Source organism: Panthera onca, chromosome B1, assembly GCF_046562875.1.
Source record: "Panthera onca isolate mPanOnc1 chromosome B1, mPanOnc1 haplotype 2, whole genome shotgun sequence".
NCBI classification, from domain to species: Eukaryota; Metazoa; Chordata; class Mammalia; order Carnivora; family Felidae; genus Panthera; species Panthera onca.
Window position 1 is genome coordinate 86391408 of NC_138342.1, and position 26928 is coordinate 86418335.

The 26928-nt window shown below is 35.8% G+C and overlaps 1 long non-coding RNA gene across 1 annotated transcript in view; it reads left to right on the forward strand.

Moving 5' to 3' along the window:
- Positions 1 to 26928, forward strand: part of LOC144616037 (uncharacterized) — a 201220-nt gene that overhangs the window by 138521 nt on the left and 35771 nt on the right. The window contains exon 3 of the long non-coding RNA XR_013554906.1: positions 12004 to 12141. This is a non-coding gene — a long non-coding RNA (uncharacterized LOC144616037). The remainder of the gene's footprint in view (positions 1 to 12003; positions 12142 to 26928) is intronic.

Sequence of the window (26928 nt, forward strand, 5' to 3'; positions counted from 1 at the left end):
CTCTGGGATAGTTCTTCCTTTTTATTCTCCTTGCGCTGATGGTCCTTTTCCTCTGCATGAAATCATCATTATCCACACGTTACAGCTAGGTGATTTCCTTTAGTCACAGTGATGTAAATGGTAAGAGCTTTGAAATTATATTTCTTTAAATTAATCTTTTTTAATGTTTATTTTTGAGAGAGAGACAGAGTGCAAGTAGGGGAGGGGCAGAGAGAGAGAGAATCCCTCTGCGCTGTCAGCACAGAGCCTGATGGTGGGGCTCGAACTCACAAGCCGTGAGATCGTGACCTAAACCGAAGTTGGACACTTAACCAAGTGAGCCACCCAGGCACCCCTTATATTTCTTTCTATCCATACTCTGAGGTCCAGATTTATATATTCAGTTAATTGGGCATGTCTATTAGAAGGCTTAATGGGAATCTCAAACTTGAAAATTTCAAACCAGAACTCTTGATGACTCCCCACTACTAACCTCTTCCTCAAGCAGTCTTTCCATCCCCATAATACCAACATCCACTCAGTTATGCAAGCCCCAAACCTAGACATCATCCATAATTTCTCCATTTTTTTTCTCGACTCTCTTCCCAGAATCCATCAATATGTTCAAAGTATATTTTAACCCCCCCACCTCCCCTTTGTTTCTTGGTTTTCCTCTTTTTACCCCTGATGCTCATTTGTGTTCTTTCTTAAATTCCACATAAGTGAAATCATATGGCATTTTTCTTTTTCTGACTGACTTATTTAACATAATATACTCTAGCTCCATCCACGTAGTTGCAAATGTCAAGATTTCATTCTTTTTGATGGCTCCATAATATTTGATTGTATATATATATACCACATCTTTTTTATCCATTCATCAGTCAATAGACATACGGGCTCTTTCCATAATTTGGCTATTATTGATAGTGCTGCTATAAACATTGGGTGCATGTATCCTTTCAAGTCAGTATTTTGTATCCGCTGGGTAAATACCTAGTGGTGTAATTGCTGGATCATAGTTATATTTTTAACTTTTTGAGGAGGCTCCATAGTGTTTTCCAGAGTGGCTGTACCAGTTTGCAGTCTCTTGAACAGTGTAAGAGGGTTCCACATTCTCCACATCCTTGCCAAAACCTGTTGTTTCCTGTGTGGTATGGGTCAAATAGATGATGGGATTAACAGGAATTTACATAAAACCTTGGAAGAAAAAAAAAGGACAAATTGAATATCCATTTGAAGGTATTTAGAGTACCAAATTCACTCTTAACCACATCTCCGTAGATGGTTGAGAATATATTCTCACCCCAACAAAAGTCTGAGATTTTAATCTCTGAATGTCTCGGAACTGCAGGATGCCAGGCACAAACCTCACCCTAACCTTAACCTTAACTAACCCTGTTTACTAACCAGGGTTAGTAATCTAATGAATCTAATACTAACCCTGTTTTTAATCCATAACCCCTAAACTTTACCCCTAACTTTAACTCTAACCCTAAACATAACCTTTAGAGAGGTCTCTGAACTATAGGATATAAGCCACATACCCTCACTCTAACCCTACTGTAGCTCTAAACCTAATCCTAACCCAAACCTTAACTTTAAACCCCTAAGCCCTAGCCCTAAGCCCTAGCCCTAATCATAACCATAACACTTAACCTAAAGTTACCCTTTTGGAGGGGCCTCTAAACTATAGGATAATAGGCACCTAGCCTCACACTGGCCCTAACCCTAACTCTAACCCTTAATCTGGAACTAATCTCAACTGTAATCTTAGATCTGAGGGGGAAAAAAAAGATTTGGTATATATAATGGAATATTACTCAGCCAGTAAAAAGCCTGCAATCTTGCCATTTGCAATGACATGGATGGAGCTAGAGAGTATTATTCTAAGCAAGCACCTAATCCTAACCCAAACCTTAACTGTTAACCATTAATGACTAACCCCTAATCCTAACCCTAACCCTAACCTTAACCCTAAACATAACCCTCTGGAGAGGTCTCTGAACTACAGCATAATAAGCACATAGCTTCACACTTGTCCCAATCCTAATCCTAACTCTTAATTTGGCCCTAAACTCAACCCTAATCCTAGATCTGAGGAAAAAAAAAGAAAAAAAAAAAGATTTGGTATATATACACTATATGTATACCAATACCAAGATTTGGTGTGTGTGTGTATATACACACACAATGGAATATTGCTCATTCATTAAAAAGAATGAAATCTTGCCATTTGAAACAACATGGATGGAAGTAGAGAGTATTATTCTATACAAAATAAGTCAGAGAAAGACAAATACCATATAGTTTCACTCATGTGAAATTCAAGAAACAAATGATCAAATGAAAAAAAAAAGTAAGAGGCAAAGAAAGAAACAGACTCTTTAAACTATAGTCTACTTTAACTTAAAACAAACAAACAAACAAACTGTAAAGAGCAACCTAATGGCTACCAGAAGTGAGGTGGGTGGGGGAGATGGGTGAAGTAAGTGATGGGGATTAAGGAGTGCACTTGTGATGAGCACTGGGTGATGTATGGGAGTGTTGAATCACTACATTGTACACTAGAATCTAATATTACGCTGTGTGTTAGCTAACTGGAATTAAGATAAAAACTTAATACAAAAATAAGACCAAACCAAACCACAAAGTATATTTTAAATGTGTCCACTTGTTCCCATTTTTGCTACCACTACCTTAGTGTAAGCCAGGACAATTGCTGTAGCTTGTTAACTACTATTTCTGCTGCTTCTCCTGGTTCATGCCTACATTGTAGCCAGAGTAAATTTTTATTAAAATATACATCAGATCATGTCACTCCCTTGCCTAAAGCCCTTCAGTGGTTACAATAAAGTTGAGGATCTTTACTGCCAAAATTCTGAATGATGCAGCCTCTGGATATTTCTTTGAGATCATCTCTTTAAACCTTTTCTTTAGTTTATTCCATTCTGGCCACATTATTCTCCTTTCTGTTCCTCAGATAAGTCAAGCTCCTGTCCACCTTAGAACCTTGATTTCACTCATATATGCAATTTAAGGAACAAAAGAGATGAACATAGGGGGAGGGAAGGAAAAATAAGATAAAATCAGAGAGGGAGGCAAACCATAAGAGACTCTTAAATACAGAGAAGAAACTGAGGGTTGCTAGAGGGAGGTGGGTGAAGGGATTGGTTAAATGGGTGATGGGCACTAAGGAGGGCATTAAGGATGAGCATTGGATGTCATATGTAAGAGATGAATCACTGGTTCTACTCCTGAAGCCAAGACTACACTGTATGTTAACTAACTTGAATTTAAATTAAAAAAAAAAAAAGAATATTCTTTCTCTGGCTGTTTGCATGGTAGTTTATTTTTCTTTGAATCTTATCTCAACTATCACCACCTCAGAGAAGCTTTCTTTACCTTTTATTCAAAATAGCTTGTGGGGAAGTCTAGAACTAACTATTAAGGCATTTTGGTATATTACATTGCTTTTTATGGAATTCTTTTGCAGCATAGCACATTAATGTTTCATTCATTCATATGCTCATTCATTCACCTAATATTTATTGAGCACATGCTGTGTGCCGAGAATTGTTCTAAGCGTTTGAGATATGTCAAAAAATAAACAGATACAGTTCTTTAACTTCTAAAGTTTGTATTCTAGTGAGTGAGATAAATAATAAACAATAAAAATAATAAAAAGTAAATTATACAGTATAAGGAAGACCATAGGTACTATAGGAAAGAAGACAGCAGGGTGAGGGGGATTGAGTGCCATGGAGGTGAAGGGTGCTCTGAGAATTGTACTATGAAGAAACCAGCACTTCCTGAACTTCTTTGACCATAAAACAGCTATTAAGATCTGATGGAACCAATCTTTCAAAGAACACATCTTAGGAAAGTGTGGTCTGACTACTTATTCTCTGTCTTTCCCTCTGCCTGCAAGGCACACACATTTTATACAGTAGAAACCTGAGTCCCAGAGAAGCTATCTAATTTTCCCCAAATCACAAATCCTTCCTAGAATTTTAAGATAGGGTCTCTGCCTTACAGAGCTGATTATTAGGGTTATGATAATAGAAATAATAAGTTGCATACCTAGCACATTTGATAGTTGGAGCAGCTTGTTTATATGACAAAATTACTTCCAGTAATAGAAAATGGAACAAAAATAATGGTTAGGAAAAAAAGGGAGACCATGAAATTGTTCTTTTCATGGATTTTGTATATGTAATCATGCCAGTGGAAAATAATAATAGATAAAATAAGCATTACAGTATAAAATGGAAACAATAATGGATTAATGTTTTTAAATTACATTAATGTATTTTTACAAAAGAGAACTAGGTGGTCTGTTATATATGCTGATTGTTATGTACTGAATATTTGTGTTACCTCTCATCTCCCAAATTCATATGTTGAAATCCTAACCATCAGTGTGGCTGAATTTAGAGTATGGGAGTAATTAAGGTGAAATGAAATCATAAGGGCAGAACCTTGGTCTGACAGAGAGCTCACTTTCTCTCCTTTTCTGTGTGCACATGGAGGAAGGCTTTGTGAGGACAGTTAGAAGGTAGCCATCGGCAAGCTGGGAAGAGAGTCCAAACACCAAATCAACCAGACCCTTGATCTCAGACTTCCACTCTCTCAAACTGTGAGAAAATAAATTTCTGTTGCTTAAGCCATCCAGTCTGTGGTATTTTGCTATGGCAGCCCAAGCAGACTAATACATCAATGTCTGTTACAGTAATGAATGTATAACTTTACAGTTTTTGTTATCAAAACTTAACTTTGGCAAATTTGTTAATTGCTTTGTCAAACTTGATTTTCTGTATGTAGTCTTAATAGATTGTGTAACCAGATTTGTTCATCTGTCTTCACTCTTAATAACTGAAGAACACTTTTTATTCATTTTAATTTAGAAGTTTTGTCCCACAAAGCAACAAATATAAAGCTAGAAACAAGTCATAAATATAAGCGTTAAGTTTGGGAGATATTCATAAAAAAACCCCGTTGTACTGTAGGTTTCAGAAATTTTAAACACAGAAGAAAACTTCAAGTAGTCCCATGGAATGACAGAGCTGACATAAGTCTTGTGGTACTTCTTCATCCTTTCCATGCCTGGGCTATCACTGTTGATATCTATCTAATCGCTGTTTAACTCAGGAATATATAGCTCCACAGTGGTTGGAAACAGCACTCAAAGAGAGCTTGAATGATTAAAAAATGTCATGAATTTACTCTCAAAGTAAGAGTGTGTAGCTGTGTCCACATGTATCAGGGGGTGACTGGATGACTGGGGAATCTTTGAATTAACTTTTATGTAGAATTTTTATTATTGTATTCTACATAAAAGTTAATTTGAAGAATCCTCAGTCATTTGTGCGATTATTAGAACTTAGACCAACAGAAGTTTTTTGAACAAAGGAGTATTTATCACTGACATTGTTTAGAATTACTGGCATGCTGTGATAATAAGCAGATTAATTTTAAATCCGTTTTATCACTGTTTTTTTGTTTTTTTGTTTTTTTTTTTTTTTTTACCATCCAGTGTTTAATGAGAAATTCAATGCCAATATGATTTTATATATTTAGGTGATTTTTTAAACATTCTTTCTGAAATTTTAAATTAATTCTTTATCGCAATGGTCAGATATTTTATTATAAAATTTCTAGGATTGGATTTCTTACTATTCATCTTGAGTATAGCTCTTAAGTTATACTCAAGTATAGTCTTTTCAGGATGAAATTTTATCTTTTTGCCAGCTCTGTAATTTTACTTCTGCATTTAATGTTATTTCCTTTTCCATTATGCCTGCTGCTCATTCTAGAATTTATTTTAGAAATACCTTGCACCTTGTTGCTATATTCTCCATGTCTGTTACCATTTTTCTCATACCTTATAAAGGTATTAATTATAATCACTCTAAATGTTTTGTTATTTGTTTCATGGTTAATTTTACATATGATACATTTTAAGTGTAGAGCATATTTATCACTGTGGGACTTTCTTTACGAAGTTAGTGATTTTCAGATGGGTGCTTCATATCTGAGAAAGCTCATTCACCACAATCTCTATTGCTAACTCGTTCCCGTCATCCTCCAGGAGGTAAAGACATGCCATACATCATGAGGTATGTCATGTATGTGGATGTGGGGAATATCTACTCTTCCTGGGGGTTAGTTACTGCAGGTCTAATACTACCCTAATCTCTGTTTTGGGCATTAATATTTTCTGCTTAATATTTGTGTTTTGTATGCCATCTGAGTTTGCCTGCTTTCTATAATGGTTAATTTTTAGTGTCAACTTGACTAGGCTATGGGGGTCCCAGATATTTGGTCAAACATTACTCTGGGTGTTTCTGTGAAGGCATTTTGCATGAGTTTAACACTGAAATGGTGGACTAAGTAAAGCTGATTTCCCTCCCAAATGTAGGCTGGGCCCCATATTATCAGGTGAAGGCATGCTTAGTGCAAAAGGCTGACCTTTCCTCATGCCTTTCCTCTGCCTGACTGTCTTCCAGCTGAGACATCAGTTTTTTCTTGCTTTTGGACTGAACTGAAGTATTGGCTCCTTCCGGGTCTCAGCCTTCTGGCTTTCAGACTGAAACTATATCACTGGCTTTCCTGGATTTCCAGCTTGCTGACTGCAGATCATGGGACTTCTCAGCCTCCATTATCTTATGGACCATTCCAATTTATTCATATGTACACACACACACACACACACACACACACACACACACACATTTTACATCCTGTTTGTTGGTTCTGTTTCTTTAGAGAACCCTGACTAAATATACTATCTAATAAGAACTCCTCAGGGGCATCTGGGTGGCTCAGTCGGTTAAGCATCCGACTTTGGCTCAGGGCATGATCTCACTGCTCATGAGTTTGAGCCCCGCATCTGGCTCTGTGCTGACACCTCAGAGCCTGGAGCCTGCTTCAAATTTTGTGTCTCCCTCTCTCTCTCTCTGCCGCTCCCCTGCTCATTCTTTCTCTCTCTCTCTCTCTCAAATGTAAAATAAAACATGAAAAATAATAAAAAAAAGAACTCCTCAAAATGTCTGTTAGGGAGAGCATGAATCCTTTTGTCTAACATGACTATAAATTATCTCTTTATTTGCTTTCCCCTTATATGCCCTATTCTTTCTCTTTTCCTTTCCTTTCATTTTAAAATTTTATTTATTTTTTATTGAATAATTTACATACAAATTTTATTTGTTTCAGATGTTCAACATAGAGATTTGATATTTATGTACATTATGAAGTGGTCACCATCATAAGCCTAGTTACCATTTGTTGCCATACAAAGTTGTTACAATATTATTGACTATATTCCCTATGCTGTACATTATATACCCATGCCTTATTTACTTTATAACTGGAAGACTGTTCTGTTTAATTCCTTTCATCTATTTTGTCTATCCCCCCCCTCCCCCTCCCCTCCCCTCCCCTCCCCTCTGGCAACCATCAGTTTGCTTTCCATATTTATGAGTCTTTCCATTTTTTTGTTGTTCATTTGTTATGTTTTTAAGATTCCATATATAAGTGAAGTCATAGAGTGTTTGTCTTCTTTCTCTGACTTATTTCCCTTAACATAATTCCCTTTAGCTCCGTCCATGTTGTCTCAAAGGTCAAGATTTCATTCTTTTTTATAGCTGATTAATATTCTATTGTTTTCTCTAGATATGCCATATCTTCTTTATGAATTCATATCTTGACGGACATTTGTGCTGCCTCCATGTCTTGGCTATTGCAAACAATGCTGCGATGAACATAGAGGAGCCTATGTCTTTTCAAGTTAGTATTTTTGTTTTCATCAGATAAATACCTAGAAGTAGAATTGCTGGGTTGTATGATAGTTCTATTTTTAATGTTTTGAATAACTTGCATACTGTTTTCCATAGTGGCTGTGCCAATTTACATTGCCACCAATAGTGCATGAGGGTTCCCATCCTCTCCAACACTTGTTATTTCTTGTGTTTTTGTTATTGCCCATCTGACAGGTGTCAGATGATATGTCATTGTGGTTTTGATTTGCATTTCCCTGATGATTAATGATATTGAGCATCTTTTTATGTGTCTGTTGGCCAACCTGTATGTCTTCTTTGGAAAAATAGCTGGTAAGGTTGCTTTTAAATTCTTTGGAGACAAGACACTTCCTTATTCTACTGTCTCGCCCTTGTAAAGTCCCTGATAATAACATAGATAACATGTGTTGAGTACACTAGAGTTAATGCATATTTAATTATTGTGATGAATAGCTCAACTTAGTAAAGTGGGAATACCCAAAATGCCTTTTCCTACATGTTTTCTGGTGGTTTCGGTCCAAGGTTTTCTTTCTGGTCTAGAGGATTGGAGGTGACTGCTCAAATCCTTTGAAACAAGTAGCTCAACAGATCGAGTTGGGATTGCACATGATGAAGGGGAAGAATGCATAGGGGGAAAGGGAAATATTCTTGGTTTATTTCTCTACATATTTAATCATGAGGTCTTATAGTTGATTTCACTCTCTTCATAATGATTCCCCTCACTGCTGGTTGACAACATCACAATATGTAATACAGGTAAAAGTAATTATATTGTTTTCCTATATTGTATAGGTTACTATTATGGCAGTGCACTTATAGTATACTTTGTGTTTCTTTACATTAGTCATTTGGGAAAAATTGTCTGCTGTGAATAGAATAAAAAGAATTATTTTACTTTGATACAGACAATGAAAGGAAATTGTTTTTAATTTTTTTCTTTCCAACCTTATTTTTATTATGAAAATAAAAGGTATTTAGACCTTTCCCTTTATTTTGTGTTATTTTATTTGTTAAATATGCAACCTTAGTAAATATTTGGTAATCTGGTTGTTCTCTATATCATTTTACTCAAAGGAACCCTATCTGCAAGTATTCAAGTACAGCAATACCGGCCCATATTTTTCTAGCTTATTAACTTGTTTGCTCTACTCAGCCTTCTCTGTCCTACAGGGCCCCATCTGCAGTTTGAACAATATTGATGATTAATTCCACAAAGAGTGGTTTAAACTGCAAAGCAGAATCTGGAACTGAGCCAGATTGGATGAATGCTCTGAGACATCTCTACAGCACAGAAATGTTTTCCAGAGAACATTTCTATTATCTGCTGAAAGATGGTCTAGAAGCCCTGATTCTAAGTGGCTCTGGAGGGTCATAGTAATAAGTTAGATTGTAAACTTGCAATAAAAATGACCCAGTTTAGGTCCTCATGGTGACTGCATTTTAGATAGCAGGAAAGAGGTATTTCTCACAAAAGGGAGACCATTCTGCTTTCTGAATAATTTGTTAAATTTTTCATTTGGAATTACATTTTTTCTTTTAATTTTTGTTGTTACCATGTCACTATGCCTGGCAATATGGTATTTGCAATGGCATCTTAACAATGTAGAACAGCACCACATTTGAAATTATTATTCACTCTGACTGGCGTGAGGTGGTATCTGAGTGTGGTTTTGATTTGTATTTCCCTGATCAGGAGCGACGTTGAACCTGAGAAACATAACAGAAACCCATGGGGGAGGGGAAGGGAAAAAAAAAAAAAAAAAAAAAAAAAGAGGTTAGAGTGGGAGAGAGCCAAAGCATTAGAGACTGTTAAAAACTGAGAACAAACTGAGGGTTGATGGGGGGTGGGAGGGAGGGCAGGGTGGGAGGGAGGGCAGGGTGGATGATGGGTATTGAGGAGGGCACCTTTTGGGATGAGCACTGGGTGTTGTATGGAAACCAATTTGACAGAAAATTTCATATATTAAAAAATAAAATAAAAAAAAAATAAAATAATAAAAAAAAAAAAAGAAATTATTATTCACAACATTTATGAATCATGTGACATGGGAAATAGCTTGTTTTTGAAAATTTCAGTTTCTTCATTTGTAAAATTCTCCTTCCCAATGGAAGACTAAACAAGGCAATGTGTGTGAAAGGATCTGGCACAAAGCATCAGAACTCTGTGGAATTGGAAAGGCCATGTTTGGATATAAGAATTCCCTAAATCTTCAGAACATCTATATTTACAGCTGCCTGATGTATTATTCCTGAGTTGTTTGGTGTTTAAAAGTCACAAGTAAAAACTCACATATGTTTGTTAAAAGGATTAGCATGTAGATTTTAAACTTAAAACACAATTTTAATTAACTAAAATAAGGTAATTATATTTCAGGTGTTCATGAAATATAGGACAAAGTTATTTATTTAGTATTAAATTTATTGAAGACATTTACAGATAATTTGTCTCAGTGACTGGTTTTATTGCTAATGAATTATTTGTAAAAAAAATGGGAGGAAAAGAGGCTAGATTTTATTATATAGAATAATTAAAAACAAGATAGAATATCAGCATGACTGACTATGTTTTCAATTCTCCCTAAAATACCTGTCTCTTATATGAAATCACCTTTATTTTACTCTTGGCTTTATTTATGGTGTATTGTCATAGATTATTAGTTGTGAAAATAAAGTAGGTATTACTAAAAAAACCCGTGAACATTAATATAATCTTCATATTGCTTTAGTTTAAAATATTTGTAAAATTATAGGGGTGCCTGGTTGGTTCAGTCGGTTAAGTGTCCAACTCTTTTGGCTCAGGTCATAATCTCATGGTCTGTGGGTTCAAGCCCTGCACTGGGCTCTGCACTGATAAAATAAAATATTTGTAAAATTGTAATAGTTACTAGTTATTTATCAATTTTATTTAAATAAAATATTTTTAATTCAATGGGATTAAGAAATGATTTTATTAGTTTCTTGTTAGGAATTAAGAAAAAGTTTGCCAATATTCTTGAACTTCTATTATTTAGTAATGCAATTTAGTTATTGTACTTTTTAGACATTTCCAAATTCCAGTCCCACTGTCACTGTCATTGATTGGTCTTCTCATTGGTCCTTTACCTTGATTACTTAAATTGTAACTATTATTTTCTAGTCATGCAATCTTTTATGCTCCATAGTACAACCAGTCATTTCAAAAAGTGAGATCATAACCATTTTATGGTTACTAATACCTAGAAGAAAAAGTTTAAATTATCTATCCCTGTGTTAAAAAGTAATAGACTTCAGTAATGCCCTCAACTTTCACTGCTGATGTGCCCCCAGGACCTGTGCCCAATGCACTTAAGATGCTCACTGCATTTTTGATGAGTAAACCAATGAACCTCCCATTTCAGGCTTCTTGCACCTCCCTACCTTTGCCGCATTCCCACACTCAAATCTTGCTTTGCTCTGCACTTGCTACGCAATTTCCTTCCCTTGTGTCAACTACCCTTGAGCCTGCAGAAAAGACTTAAATAAAATGGAATAAAGAGATTTTATCTGTGAGACTCATAGGAATGCGTTCAGGCCATCAACAAGTGCAGAAGATGGTTGGCATAGTTACATATTATGAAACAAGGGACTCATATAGCCACTGAAGAAAGTATCAGAATGTTTATCACTGGAGCTTTATTTTAATCCTGTCCTTGTTGTTGATTAATTTTATGGTTCTGGAAGAGCAAACTCAGTAAATGTAATAATATTGCATTGTAATGATGAAATCAAATTATTTCTCTCACAGGAGAAATCCCACATTTTTGAAGAAATTTTTGGGGGAGAAGTGGAATGGGAGGCTATAGAATAATTTTGAGAGAGTAGAGAGTTTTCAGTAGGAGCTGTAAGAACTGAGTGATGATAACCCTTTTACCTTCTAGAATGAGCTAATCACACATAAGAACTTGGAGAGAGCAGGGTATCAGGGGAAAGAAAGCATGGCTGGATCCTGAAATGTAGGAAGGAATCTTTAAGAGTGGAAATGAAAAGGGCATACAATAGCAAAGGGGAAGAAGGAATGATTAAGAGCATCTGGAACAAGAATACCTACTCAGGGCAGGCAACTCTGTGTATGGCATTTTGAGACATTGTTTTATTTTCAGGTATAGTATATAGTCATAAGGTCAAAGTAATTAAAGCAATAAAAACAAAGGAGAGGTGAAAATGTAGTAATCCCCCCTGATCCACAGTCTTGCTTTTATGATTTCAGCTGCTTGTGGTCAACCACAGTCTGGAAGCAGATGATCTCTTGATGTGTCATAGCCTAACACTACATCACAAAGCCTACGTCATTCACCTCACTTTATCTCATCACTTCAGTGTGTTATCTCACATCATCACAAGAAGGGTGAGTCTAGTACAATAAGATATATTGAAGGAGGGAAACCACATTCATGTAACCTCTGTTACAGAATATTTATTACAATATATTATTATAATTGTTCCACTGTATTGTTATTGTTACTTTCTTACTGTGCCTAATTTATAAATTAAGTTTTATCATAAGTATTTTTATATAGGAAAACATAGTATATTCAAGATTTGGTATTCTCCATGATTTCTTTCAGGCATCCACTGGGGGTCTTGAAACACATCCTGTGGATAAGGGGGCAGGGTACTGTAATGATTACAATGGGTATTTTAGAATAATATTTTTATGTTTAATGGATGAGTTTCTCTTGGAAGATATTTTGTGAAATTTTAGTTTTCTTTTTAGTCAGCAAAAGACAAGACCACAAAATAAGTTATAATTGGAAGAAGAGAAAATAAGACAGAATACACCCATATGTCTGTAGTCAAAAAAAATTAAAATTAAGAAAATAAAAAAATAAAAAACAAAATCCCAAACCAATAAGCAAAAACAAATCTCACGTAGGAAGGAGCAATAAAAATTAAAAAAAGAGGGGTGCCTGGGTGGCTCAGTTGGTTAAACATCTGACTCTTGGTTTTGGCTTAGGTCGTCATCTCATGGTTTATGAGTTTGACCCCCCATAAGGGTTCTGCGCTGACAGTGTGGAGCCTGCTTGGCTCGCTCTCTCTCTCTCTCTCTCTCTCTCTCTTTCTCTCTCTCTTTCTCTCTCTCTGCCCTTCTCCTGTTGTGAGCACATTATCTCTGTCTCTCTCTCAAAATAAGTAAATAAACTTTAAAAAATGAAACAAAAGAAAAGTAACAAATTTTATGAAAGGAACTTAAAAAGGATGAAAGTGGGACAAAATGGAGAAAGATATGCTACTGGTTATGACCGGTTATGGAGTTGCAGTGACACACCAATATTTTCATACAGAAGAAGAGGACATTCAAAATTGTGACACACTGAAGGCTTGGATTTCCACTTTATTGATGAATGTCAGTAAAAGGTAAAAACCAGATGCATACATCACTTAATAGAAAAACCAAGGTCTACTTATATAAATAATTTAGAGAAAGCTTAGCCAAAACATGTGGCAGAGGGATGGATCATCAACATTGTCCTGGGCACAGGGAGGTACAGGATCCCTGGTCCCAAATCTTGCCAACAGATGCATCATTGTACATGGTAAGTTCTGATGGGAATCTTGTCTGGAAGCATAATTGTCTCTAAGTCTACATGATAGAGCAGTCCTGCATGTAACCTAGTCTGATACTTGCCAGATAACACCTCATGTTGCAGCTTAATGATCTCAGAGTGTACACCACATAGTATAATTACAAGGTAGAATATATTCAGGAACCAAGAATATCCTCATCCATGATAAACATTCAGTGCTTGTGGATCCTGGTTCCAAGTACATTTCTGCTCTCCATGCTGCAGTCTCAGATCCATTCTCCATAAGTACCTGGGACACCAGTGAAAAGATCTCTTATCAGAATGCCTTAGTGGAAGATGGTTTTACAAGGGAACTTAAAGAAATGGGAAGAATTTCGGGTTTAGGAGTAACAGTTCTAGAAGGCAAATACATAGCACTTACTATGTGCCTGGCACTGTTTGGTGTGCTTTGTATAGGCTGATTTGCTTAATGATGCTACAACCTTGTTCCATTGCTATCCCCAATTTCCAAATGGAGAACTGGAATACAGAGAGGTTGGCTGAATTAAGCCAAGGTCACTCAGCTAGTGAGTGATGGAGCCATGACTTGAACTTAGGAAGACTGGCACCAGAGATGGCCCCTAACCATTTCTGCTGACCTACTTCTCTATGGCAACTAACCACTCAGTGTTTTATTCTTACCTACTTATTTGTGTCCTTTATTCTTTTTTACATTTGAAGAGACCAAGAGATGGAAGGATTAAATCCAAAGTCACATGATAAATTAGGGAATTGGGATTTTTTGAACCTGGGATTGTCAGATTCTGTTGACAATGGTGTATCTTGTTCTGATCTTGAGGAGTACATCTGTTTCTGGATTTTTCTGCAAGTTGGCTTATTCTAGGGTGTTCCAAGAAAAGGGCACAATGAGCTTTCTTGTGTGAGACCCAGTCAATGGCACAGACCCACATTTTCCTAAACTTGAATCCTTTTGAAGAGAAAGTTTCATTCTCAGAGAAATAATGAATTATTACATATATGTGATATATCAATTCATATTCATAAAATTAAACATAAAAGATAATATATGAAAGAGTGCTTGTTTTAAAAGTGCCAGTAACTTACATATAAAGAGTATATAAGCTAAAATGTTTCCTATTTCTTCACTCTATATTGTTATATTACCTTAAAATTAATATATCTTTTGAGATAAATACATCTGAAATCTACTTCGTTGTTTAGTATGTCTGAATATTATTCCATTACATGTATATTACATTTAATTACAAAACATATGTACATAAGGGAAGGGAAACAAAAATAATATAAAAACAGGGAGGGGGACAAAACAGAAGAGACTCATAAATATGGAGAATAAACTGAGGGTTATGGGAGGGGTTGTGGGAGGGGGGTTGGGCTAAATGGGTAAGGGGCATTAAGGAATCTACTCCTGAAATCATTGTTGTGCTATATGCTAACTAATTTGGATATAAATTAAAAAAATGAAAAATATTTAATTACTGTTCTTTTATTTTTCTTAAATTTTCAAATTTTTAAATGTTAGTGAATGTGATAGCTGCTGACTTATCAATGTTTATCTTTAAAAAATGTTTAATATTTATTTATTTTTGAGAGAGAGAGAATGTGAGTAGGGGAGGGACAGAGAGAGAGGGAGAGAGAGAATCCCAAGCAGGCTCCTTGCTTTCAGCACAGAGATCCACATGGGGCTCAAACCCATGAACTGTGAGATCATGACCTGAGCCGAAATCAAGAGTCAAATGTTCAACCGCCAGAGCCACCCAGGCACCCCTCAATGTTTATCTTTTATGTGAATTCTCTTAGTAGTTCGAATAATGTTTTAGTTGGTTCTTTTTGGATTTTGTAGTTAGAAATTTCTATCAACTACAAGGTGATGGTAATATTTTTTTTTCCTTTTCAAGTCATACACCTCTGACTTGTATAGTACTGAGCAAAGGTAGAGAGCAGGGCTCTGGAAATAGTCTTTTTGGGTGCAAATCTCAGCTCTGACTTTTAGTAGTTTTGTGACCTGGAGCAAATTACTCAGCTTCTACATGCCTCATATTCTTCGACTATAAAATGGATTTAAAAATAGAGCCTATAGCATCAAATTGTGAAATGCTGAGATTAGGTCCTTGTCTTAGGTCCTTGCCCTAGGTCCTTGCCCAGGTAAGTATTCAGACTTTAATTATTTCTTAATGTTTAATAGCATTGGGTGAGTTTTTTCAGTTTAACTGGTAAAGTATGAAATTGAGTATCAGGAAGTAAACAATATAGGAGTATTTAGGAGAATGGGCACTGTTATCAGGCAAATCCATGTTTAATTCACAGCTCTAAATACCTTGATTGATCTGACTTTGGGTACTTTCTATGGCTTTTCTGGGCATCAGTTTTCTCATCTGTAAAATGGGAGTAAAAATACTATGCATCACTTAGTTTTTTGTGAGAATTAAATACCTAATGCAAACAAAATACCACATTATTCAGCATTTAATAAGCACTCCAAAAAAAAAAAAAAGATCATTATTTGTCTCTAACTAGCTGATTGATGTTGGAAATGTCCCTAAATTATTCAGGTCCAGGTCTTTGTCTGTAAATAGAGGCAAAGTAATACAATTTTCCCTAACTTCTTTCCAGGTTTAAAATAGAAATCCAGCCTATGATAGACCATGTATATGTCATAGGACAATTCGTACACTGTAATTTATAGGAAAGCAATTGTCCACATAACTAAATGCTCCTTGATATGTTGGCACCTAGATCCCTAGTTTTGACCTGTGAGGACAGGCAGAACATTTTTTCTCAAACTCTGTTTAGATAATCTGGCACAATATCATTATGGGAAATTTAGGATGGAATTTGATATAATCTTCTCTTTGGCTGAAGGGAAGCTAGATGCATCAATCACATTTGCTGTAAATGGGAAAGATAGCTGCAGAGTTATTTAATTTGTTGGCCTGGTAACCATCCAATGCAGCACAAAACAAAGCACTGAGCTCATAGTAGGTGTCTCATCAATCACTTAACCTGAATGATCAATTTGATCTTCCTTTAAGAATTTTTATATTTTCTGGGAAACCTGAGTGGCTCAATCAGTTAAGCGCCCAACTCTTCGTTTCAGCTCAGGTTTGAGATCCAGCCCCATATTGGGCTGTATACTGAGAGCATGGGAGCCTGCTTGGAATTCTCTTTCTCTCTGCCTCTCTCTCTTTGCCCCTCCCCTACTCACACACTCTCTCCCTCCCTCTCTCTCTCAAAATAAATAAATTAAGTAAAAAAAAATAATTTTTATATTTTCCAAATAATTCAAGGTCACAAGTTCTTTTAGGGAAAGTGCCTTTATTACTAATTTATTTTTTACCCAAAGTATCTAGTGTGTTGTTTTGAACACATTAGATCATTAATGTATCCTTATTAAATTATTGAATGAATACGTATTTGAGGACTAACTTACTGCTTTTCATGATTTTTTTTCCACACTGATTTTTTACCAACGAGGTGATTCCACCCAAAGTCAGGCTATGGAAAGGCTTTGGTATAGCTAAAGAGACGTGAATTGGGAAAGAAGACATAGGACAGTGCCAAAAGATTGTTGGATACAAATTCCTGAAACACCTGCCAATCCTTAAATGACTCAGTCATATCCTGCCTTAAATTATCCATATATTGGGATACTATTTCCAATTTCTTTTCTAAGCAGGAGCCGGATTCATTGGTTTTGTTTTCTGAACTGTAATCTGACAGTCATATATCCTTTGACGACTGAACTACTAAAGAATAGTCTCTTCTTTTTTGTCTCCAAGTGTATTATCTGTTCTTTTATTCTCAAGAAAACTTTAACCAAAGCATGTACACCTGTTTTGGTTTCCATCAAATAAGGCACATTTTCAAAAAAGGATTAGTGAACTCTATAGAATTGATAGAGGTTAGAAATTACCCACCATTCATGTTATACCCTCTATTGTTAGTCGTGAAGCCTGGGGGTCTCACTTGCCCACCCCCAGTGGACTTATTAAAGCACTCCTTCCAGCCACAAACAGACTTTCTGAGAATTCTTATGAATACACATTTGCCTAGTTTGTTTCAAAATGATTGAATCTGTAAGCCTTATTTTAGTAATAAAGCAACAATTTTACAGGAGATAATCTGTTGGGAATCAAGCCTTTCCTGCCCCCCATCTCTCCCCACCCAGAAAGTCATCTTAGTGTTTACAAATCTCCTGATTTGTAGAAAGAATCAAGTGAACAAATGCATGCAAACTGTTGTAGTCTGGAAGCTCTATCCAATTGTAAGACAGCAGTGTAATGGCACAAGGACCCATCTGGTTGGCAGATACAATCACACATTTTTCTAACTATTAGAAACTCATCTGTCTAATAACCATACTAAGGCATGCTCTTTTCTTTTTGTACTTGTTGATATAAAGGATACACGTAGAGCAGGTTTAAGAATTCTCTTAAAGCTGAAAACTGAGGGAGCTTAATTTCTGATTAAATTTCAGCTAGTCAGCTTTGAGTGATAAATTCTGTTTTTTATTCTTCTCTATCCTCTCTCATATATTTAGTGACTGCAGAACAATTCAAGTAGACACAGAAAATGTAGCTGTGTTTACACAAACACCTCACTAACAAAACATTTAACGCTTTCTTGTGTAATTTTGTTGTGGTAGGTAGGATGATGGCCCCCCAAAGATATTCACATCAAAATCCCTAGAATCTGAGTGTGTTATGTTTCAGGGCAAAGGAGAATTAAGGTTGCAGGTAGAATTACACTTGGGTTGCTAATTAGCTTACCTTGAAATAAAGACATTATTTTAGATATCTGGATAGGTCCAAACTAATCTCAAGGGTCCTTAAAATGTGGAAGAGAGAGACATAAGATTCTGTGTCACAGTGAGGTGATGTAAGAATGACTCAATCAGCCATTTTTGTTTTTGAAGAAGGAAGGGGGTTATGAAATGAGAAATGCAGGTGATCCCTAGACACTGGACAAGGAAATGGATTCTCCCCTAAAGCATCCAGAAGGAATATCTTGATTTGGGCCCAGTTGAGTCCCATTTTTGATTTCTGACTTTTAAAACTATAAAATAATAAATGTGTGTTGTTTTAAGCCACTACATTTGTGGTAATTTATCACAAGAGCAATAGGAAGCTAATATACTTGCCTAAGAGATTTTAATTCTTGACTAAATAACATAAATTATTTATACCTGAAATTCAGATACAAATTCAGAGTCCAGTCTATAGGCCAAGTATTTCTGCTTTTTGCACTAATGGAAAACTCCTACCTTCTGCCTTATTAATTTTTCTTTGTTTTTTTGGTTGGTTGATTTTTTGAGGAAGTGTTTTTTACTTTCTTCTCGATTCCTTTGAAGTTTCGTAGATAGTTTGCTGAATTCCTATATTTTTTCCTTCAGCTCTGAACAGGAAGTCTCACATTTGGATTACTGTTTATTCCACCTTCCCCTTATTTCTAATGAGCAAAGCTTTTGTCATATTAATGAAATCCACATAACATGTGCAGCCTGCTTTAAAAATTTTTTTTAAATTGTGATAAAGTATGCACAACATAAAATTTACTGTCTTAGCCATTTTTTAAGTATACAGTTCTTAGTGTTAACTACTTGAATTGTTGTGCAACCCATCTCCAGAATTCTTTTCAAAAGAGTTGCACCACTGCAAAAGGAGAGAAAGCAAGGAGGACAGCACATGCAGCAGGCTGTCTCATAGGAGCCCGAGGTGGAAAGCACAGGGTGTCCTAGGCCGATACCTCACTCACTCTCCTTTCTCCTTCTAACCCCTTACTCAAGCCTCCACTGGAGGCCAAACAGCAAAGGAGCCTATAGAAGCAGTCCTTGCAAGTTAGCTGCCTGGAGCATGGAAGAGGGCACAGAAAAGAGAGCGCAAAACAAATGAACACAAAACAGATGAAAACCAAAACAAGGTATATCCAAATAACACGACGGTGTGACAGTATGTGAGAGTCTAGTAAAATGAAGCACACTGCTGGAACTCCAGCGGTATGGACACCCTGTGCTGTCCTTTTTGCTGTCTCTCCTTGCCTCTTAGGAATGAGGGTGGTCGTAGTTCCCTATGTTACCATCCCTGGAGGTACGGCACCCTCTCTTCTGATTCCACTTACACCCTCCACAAACTTTTGCAGATACTCCTTTATGACCCGGCTGTGTCTGTTTCTTGCTGAAACCATGACTTTTCATGCTTTCTGATAATGTCTTCACCAGACTTGTTTTACTCTAGCTCTGCTCCTGTCCTTGGTCCACTGCCCCTGTTGTGAGGCAAGATGACTTGCCAATAAAGAAAGGAAAGCATATTGAAAAAGGATCCCAAAATAGACTTTCTTGGGATAAAATAGCAAGTTGAAAAGATAAACAGCTCACAGATAGGATTAAGCTGTAGGTAATGGCATTACATTTTACCCCTAAAAGTCTTTAGAAGAACTGAGTGAATTCCTTCTAAAGGAAAATAGATACCTCTTATCTCCCATTTAAAAACATTTTTATAATGTTTATTTACTTTTGAGAGAGAGAGAGAGAGAGAGAGAGAATGTGAGCTGGAGAGGGGCAGAGAGAGAAGGAGACACAGAATCTGAAGCAAGCTGTAGGCTCTGAGCTGTCAGACAGAACTAGACATGGGGCTCAAACCCACGGATTAACTGCAAGATCATGACTTGAGCCGAAGTTGGACACTTAAACAACTGAGCCACCGAGGTGCCCCGTTATCTTCCCCCTTCTAAAATGACCTGTCATGTTGTCCCCATTTTTTTCTGATAAAATGTGTTTTCTGTCTTTTAGCTATTTTTGTCAGTAGAATTTTCACAGTCAGTTCTTGAAGTTTGCTTCTGACAAAGACACCACTATATGTTTTTTTTGTTTTTAGGAGGTATTGTTCTCAGAAAAAGAAATTCTTAAGGATTGTACTTCCATGGAATTTGACAATAAAATTTTATTTAGGCAAGCATGATACAGAATCACTCCCTGATAACATTTCTAAGAATTTTATGACTGTCATTTCAAACATTTTTTTTTTTTTCCTAAAAGATACAAGCTTTCCCCAACAAACTGGTCTATTTCCTACTTCAGTATTTCACTTCTCTTGGATTTGCTGATAGGGCACAAAGGACTTGCTCCGTGCTTGCTCGGTGCTTTGGGAACTTCTTCACCTGTGTAGGCTGTGCGTGTTGCAGGACGGTCAATTACTGTTACCCCAGGAGGCTCCTAAAACACGTAGGATGGAAGATAGTTTTTCACGTGGTTCAAAATGGTTCTGTTTCTCATTAGGACCTTCTTGAGCATTCACGTTTAACTCTTAGATGGAATCCCAGCTCTCTTTATTCATGAACACTACAGATGTTTTTCTCCTTCTAATCTCGGTGGTGGAATACACTGAGACTCGCTTTTGTTATGTGCACACACACACTTGTGCACACAGCTGGTGAGAAGACTGTAGGTGCACCTGTAAACTGCCATTGGCAGATTTTCACTCTAAATAGCCATTTAACCAAACACACAGCATCTCTATTAAAACATTATACATTTCAGTCATTCCCATTTTTAGCCACTATCTGGAATGACAAGATAGAAAATGAACCCCAAGAGGGGCGCCTGGGTGGCTCAGTCAGTTAAGCAGCCGACTTCGGCTCAGGTCATGATCTCACAGTCTGCGAGTTCGAGCCCCGCATGGGGCTCTGTGCTGACAGTTTGCTCAGAGCCTGGAGCCTGCTTCGGATTCTGTGTCTCTTTCTCTTTGACCCTCCCCCGTTCATGCTCTGTCTTTCTCTGTCTCAAAAATAAATAAACGTTAAAAAAAAAAAAAGAAAATGAACCCCAAGAAAAGGCCTTCTAATGTGATATTTAAAGCAGTATTTGCTTAGAGCAAAAATTCATTTCCTGAATTGCTTTTCAAGACAATGCACTGATTACTTACAAAAAAACCTTATCTTTCATTCTAATTACTTAGAAAGAATGCCAGAGAGCCTGAGGCTTCTATTAGAAGATATGATAGGTTGGGAAAGTTGCCACATCTCCCTGAAAGTGCATCCAAATTAACGGTCTTATGAGCTAAGCATAAATATTAGTTGTTAATTAAATCTGGTAATTAGACATGAGTAATTTTTACTTTTTATCTGTTCGGGCCCTATTTTCTAAATTTATTTTATTTTATTTTTTAACAAAAGGTCCAATCAGTGCAAAGTTGTCAATAGTGGTTGCAAAATTACGCAGAGTCCGTACTGGACTAGTAATGAGTTAATTTAGAGGATTTAATTTTTTTAAATTGAGATGTAGATATGTAAAGTAAAATGTACATTTCTTTTATTTTTAAAAAAATTTTTTTACATTTATTTTATTTTTGAGAGGCAGAGAGAGTCAGCACAAGTCGGGGAGGGGCAGAGAGCAAGGCAGGCACAGAATCTGAAACAGGCTCCAGGCTCTGAGCTGTCAGCCCAGAGCCCAGCGCGGGGCTTGAACTCACCCACCTTGAGATCATGGCCTGAGCCGAAGCTGGACGCTCAACCTACTGAGCCACCCAGGCGCCCCAAATATACATTTCTTAGTGTACAGTTCAGTGGATTTTTAAAAAGATATAAAGTGCATATATCCTAAGCATACAGTTAAATATATTTTAAAAATGTTTGAATTATGTGATCACTAACTAGATCAAGATATGAAAGACTGGCCCCTCAGAGACTTCCTCTTGCCATCATCAAATCAATAAGACTACTGTCACAAGGAAACTACTTTTCTGACTTTTAAAAACGTAGATAAATTTTGACAATACTTGGACTTCAAATAAATATAAATATATCATATGAATTCTTTTATGTCTGACTTCTTTCACTAAACGTGTATGAGATTGATTTATGTTATTGCATGTAGTAATATATTCAAAATTTTTATTGCTGTGTATGTATGAATATACCATAACTTACTAAGTCATTCTACTATTATTAGGCATTGGTATTGTTTCCAGATATGTGCTATTGTGAATAAAGCTACGATAAGCATTCTTGTACAGGTCTTTTGGTGAGTATATATTTTCATTAGTCTGGAATATACACACATATACACAAGGTATATTCACAGGTATATACAAGTATATACCCAAGACTAATTAGGGTCCATGTCCACCAAAAGTCTTGCACAAAAATACTTACAGCATGTTAACTTATGGAAGTATTGGCATATATTTAGTGCTATTTTCAGTATTTTAAATTATTTAGCTGTAGTAGAGAATGTTGTCTATTTTGGCCTTTATTTCCTGAGCTTTTGGTGTCATAACCAGAATGTCTTTGCCAAGATTAATATCATAAAGCTTTTCTTCCATGTTATCCTCTAAAAATTTTTAGTTTTAGGGTTTCCATTTAAGTCTTTAATCCATTTTGAAGTGCTTTTTGTGTATGGTATAAGATAAGGGGCCCATTTCATTCTTTTGTATATGGATTTTCAATTTTCCCTATACCATTTGTTAAAAAGACTGCCTCCATTGGGGATGCTTGGCACTCTTGTTGAAGATCAGTTGACTGAATGTGCATGGATTGATTCCTGGGATGAATTGATTTAGTTCCATTGGTCTATATATCTGTTTTTATGCCTGTCCCATATTGTTTTAATTACTATAGCTTTGTAATATATTTGAAATCAGAAAGTGTGATGCTTCTTCCAGTTTTGTTCTTCTGGCTCAAAATCGATTTCACTTTTTGGGTTCCCATATGGTTCCTAAAAATTTTTAAGAATTTTTTTTCTATTTCTGTAAAAAACAAGAGCCATTGGGATTTTGTTAGGGGTGGCACTGAATCTGTAGATCACTTTGTGTAGTATGGACATTTTAACAATATTATACTGTATGTTAACTAACTTAGATTTAAATTCAAATAATTTGTTAGAAGAGTAGATCTCATGTTAAGCATTCTTACTAAAATAATTTAAAAAAAAACCTGCCAAAATGGTTTCAAAGTCACTTACACTCTCACCATTGCGTATGAGTTTCTGTTGCCTCTATACAACAACAAATATTTTAGTGATCTTAATTTTAGACATTCTGGTGGGTATGTAGTAACATATCATTGTAGTTTTGATAAGCGTTGTCCTGATGACTAAAACTGTTGAGGATAATTTCATATGCATACCCATGTACATATCCTTATTTTAAAATATCTGTTCCAGTCTGTTCCTATTTTAATAGAGTTGTTGCCCTAATCATTTTTTATTGCATTCTTTGTATTTTTATTATTACTAATGTGAAAGAATTGTTTATATATTTTTTTTAAAATTTTTTTTTCAACGTTTTTTATTTATTTTTGGGACAGAGAGAGACAAAGCATGAACGGGGGAGGGGCAGAGAGAGAGGGAGACACAGAATTGGAAACAGGCTCCAGGCTCCGAGCCATCAGCCCAGAGCCTGACGCTGGTCTCGAACTCATGGACCGCGAGATCGTGACCTGGCTGAAGTCGGACACTTAACCAACTGCGCCACCCAGGCGCCCCTATATATTTTTAAAACTATTATTTTGTTTATTTAGTATAGTCTCCTTCCATTTTGTGGCTTCTTTTTTTCCCCCCACTTTCACTGTATCCTTTGGAACTATAGAAGTTTTAAGTTTAGTGAAGTTATATCAATCTGTTTTTGTTTTTGTTTTTTTTTGTTTGTTTGTTTTTTTGACAGACAGAAAGAGAGCATGCATGTGAGCAGGGGAGGGCCCAAGGGAGAGAGAGAGAATCTTAAGCAGACTCTATGGTCAGTGCAGAGCCCTATCTGGGGCTCAATCTAATGACCATGAGATCATGACCTGAGCCAAAATCAAGAGTCAGATGCTTAATCAACTAAGCCAGTAGGCACCCCTCAATCCATCTGTTCTTGTGTCTTATGTAGGAAATATCTCTTGATTACCTTCAAAATGAATAGTCTTCCATTTTCTTTTAAACTTTTAAAAGTTTGGCTTTCATATTTAAGTCTTTAATCGACCTGGAATTGATTCTACATATAGTTAGAGGTAGAGTCCAGGTACACATATATTTTCCCATTAGAGTACCAGTTGTTCCAGCATCAGGTATTTAATAGACTGTACCTTATCTCCAGATTTCCAGTACTAAGTCTGCAGAACACTGGGTTTACACAAAGGTTTGAGTAGGTCTCTAAATCCTCTGTTGTCTTTTCCTGTACCAATACAAGGTTGTCTTAATAACCATAGCTTTATTACAAGTCTTGATATCTAGGAGGGAAATCTGGTGTATATTTTACCTTGTGCTCTTCCATACAAATTTTGGAATCTGTTTGTCCATATCTACAAAATGCATGTTTTTATTGGAGATATATTGATTCTATTAATCATTTTTTATAAAATTAACATTTTCCCAGTTTTTTATCCTCTAATAATGAATTTATTGCATCTCTACTTATTTAAGACTCCTTTGGGGTGCCTGGGTGGCTCATTCAGTTAAGCGTCCAACTTCGGCTCAGGTCATGATCTCTTAATTCCTGGGTTCAAGCCCTGAATCGGGCTCTGTGCTGACAGCTCAGAGCCTGGAGCCTGCTTAGGATTCTGTGTCTCCCTCTCTCTCTCTGCCCCTCCCCTGCTCACATTCTGTGTGTCTCTTTCTCAAAAATAAATAAACATTAAAGAAATAAAAAAAACTTCTTTAATGTCTTTCAGTAAACTTTCATAATTTTTTCATTAAGTTATTACACGTTTTATTAGATAATCTTCATATTTATATTTTTCTTGCTATTGTTAATAGAAGCCATTTTTTTTTTTTTATTTTTTTTTCAACGTTTTTTATTTATTTTTGGGACAGAGAGAGACAGAGCATGAACGGGGGAGGGGCAGAGAGAGAAGGAGACACAGAATCGGAAACAGGCTCCAGGCTCCGAGCCATCAGCCCAGAGCCTGACGCGGGGCTCGAACTCACAGACCGCGAGATCGTGACCTGGCTGAAGTCGGACGCCCAACCGACTGCGCCACCCAGGCGCCCCTAGAAGCCATTTTTATTAAAAAGTAAATTTTATATAGTTGTCTGGTTTTTCATGTCTTAGTTAAAAGAATAGAATAGTCAGTAAAAGTTTTTCCTATAGAATCTACTGGAAATTAATATATTAATCAAAGTAAAGAAGCAGTTTACTGAAACTTCTGAAATATTTTATTAAACTAAAATATTAAAATTAATGTTAGTAACATTAAAAACTTTTTATAAAAGGTATTCTCATGATTTCAGTTAAAGACTTAAAAATGAAAGTGGAAATCAACACAAACAAAATTTTTGTACATTTTTTGTCTTTAATATGGAAGGTGCCAAAGGAAGTTGGAGGTTTCAGAATTATTTCAAAGTAATTTTCCTTCTAAAAACTGCTTTCAAAAAAAAACAAAAACAAAAAAAACCTGGTTTCATTTTTCTTCATATTCCATTTTGGAAATCCACAATTATTAAAAAGTAGTCAAAGAAGTTAGAATAAGCCCTTTAATCTATAGACAAAATATTCCATTGTTTAAAAAATTTTAAAAAGTTTGTAATCAATTCCAACAGCACACAGCACACTTGACAGTGTTGGATTTTTTTCTTTTTTTTGAGAATTCTATATTCTACCTATCATTAAAGCTCCTGATTGCTGTGTTTCCTTCTGATACGGGTACAGAGGTCTTATCAGATATCAATATTACTTTACATCATGATTGATTCCTAGCATTGTATTTCCAGCTCACACTCTACACTCTAGATTGATCAATGCTGCTTTAAGTTTTCTACACTAAAATCACAGTTTTAGCCACCCTACATCTTCCTCACGTAAGCCTAAGTAGTTCCTAGAGATGGAAACTAATTTTTCTGAGTGACTAGTCATTGCACAAGTACTCTAGGATGCATGCACTCACCATCTGCTGTCTGGAAAATGTCCGTCTTACTGTCTTTTCTGGCTTGATTTTTGTCTGTGGCAAGAATTCTACACTCTGATTATTTGATTACATTTGGCCTTTTATGAAAAGCTCAATATGATTATTTCTAAAGTCTATGTCTTTTTGGTGTTACTTATTATTAGCTCTTCCTATTCCTTTCTGGTATTATATACTAGAAATCATATTAGAATTTTTATTAAAAAAGAAAAAAATCAGAAATTGTATTCTAAAGGTCTTGTGTTAGAATAGATACTTATGAATACAATGAGCAATACCAAATATTTGGGTTACCCTATATTAAAATTTAATAAAATATCTGCACTGAAGAAATTGAAACATTCTACTTTTTTGCATAATTTAAGATGCTATCAAGTTTTTCTCTAAATAATAAGTAATATTTTTAGTGATACAATGATATGTTAGCAAGAAAGCCTTTTGTTAGATGTTCAGTTAAAAAAACAAAACAAAACATGTTGGAATAGATATTGCTCTAGAATGTGAACCGTTTCCAATTTATAATATTCCACATAGCTATTCAGATAGGATAAATTAAAATTTTCATTATTTTTTTTTATTTGGATACAGAATTATTTATTAGATCCCATTTTGGGTTTTCAAAAATATCTAAAATCTCTGGACATTTTTAAGTTTAGTAACACTAAATCAATTTACAGTTAATATAGGTAACAGGAGGGCTGTCCATAATTAGT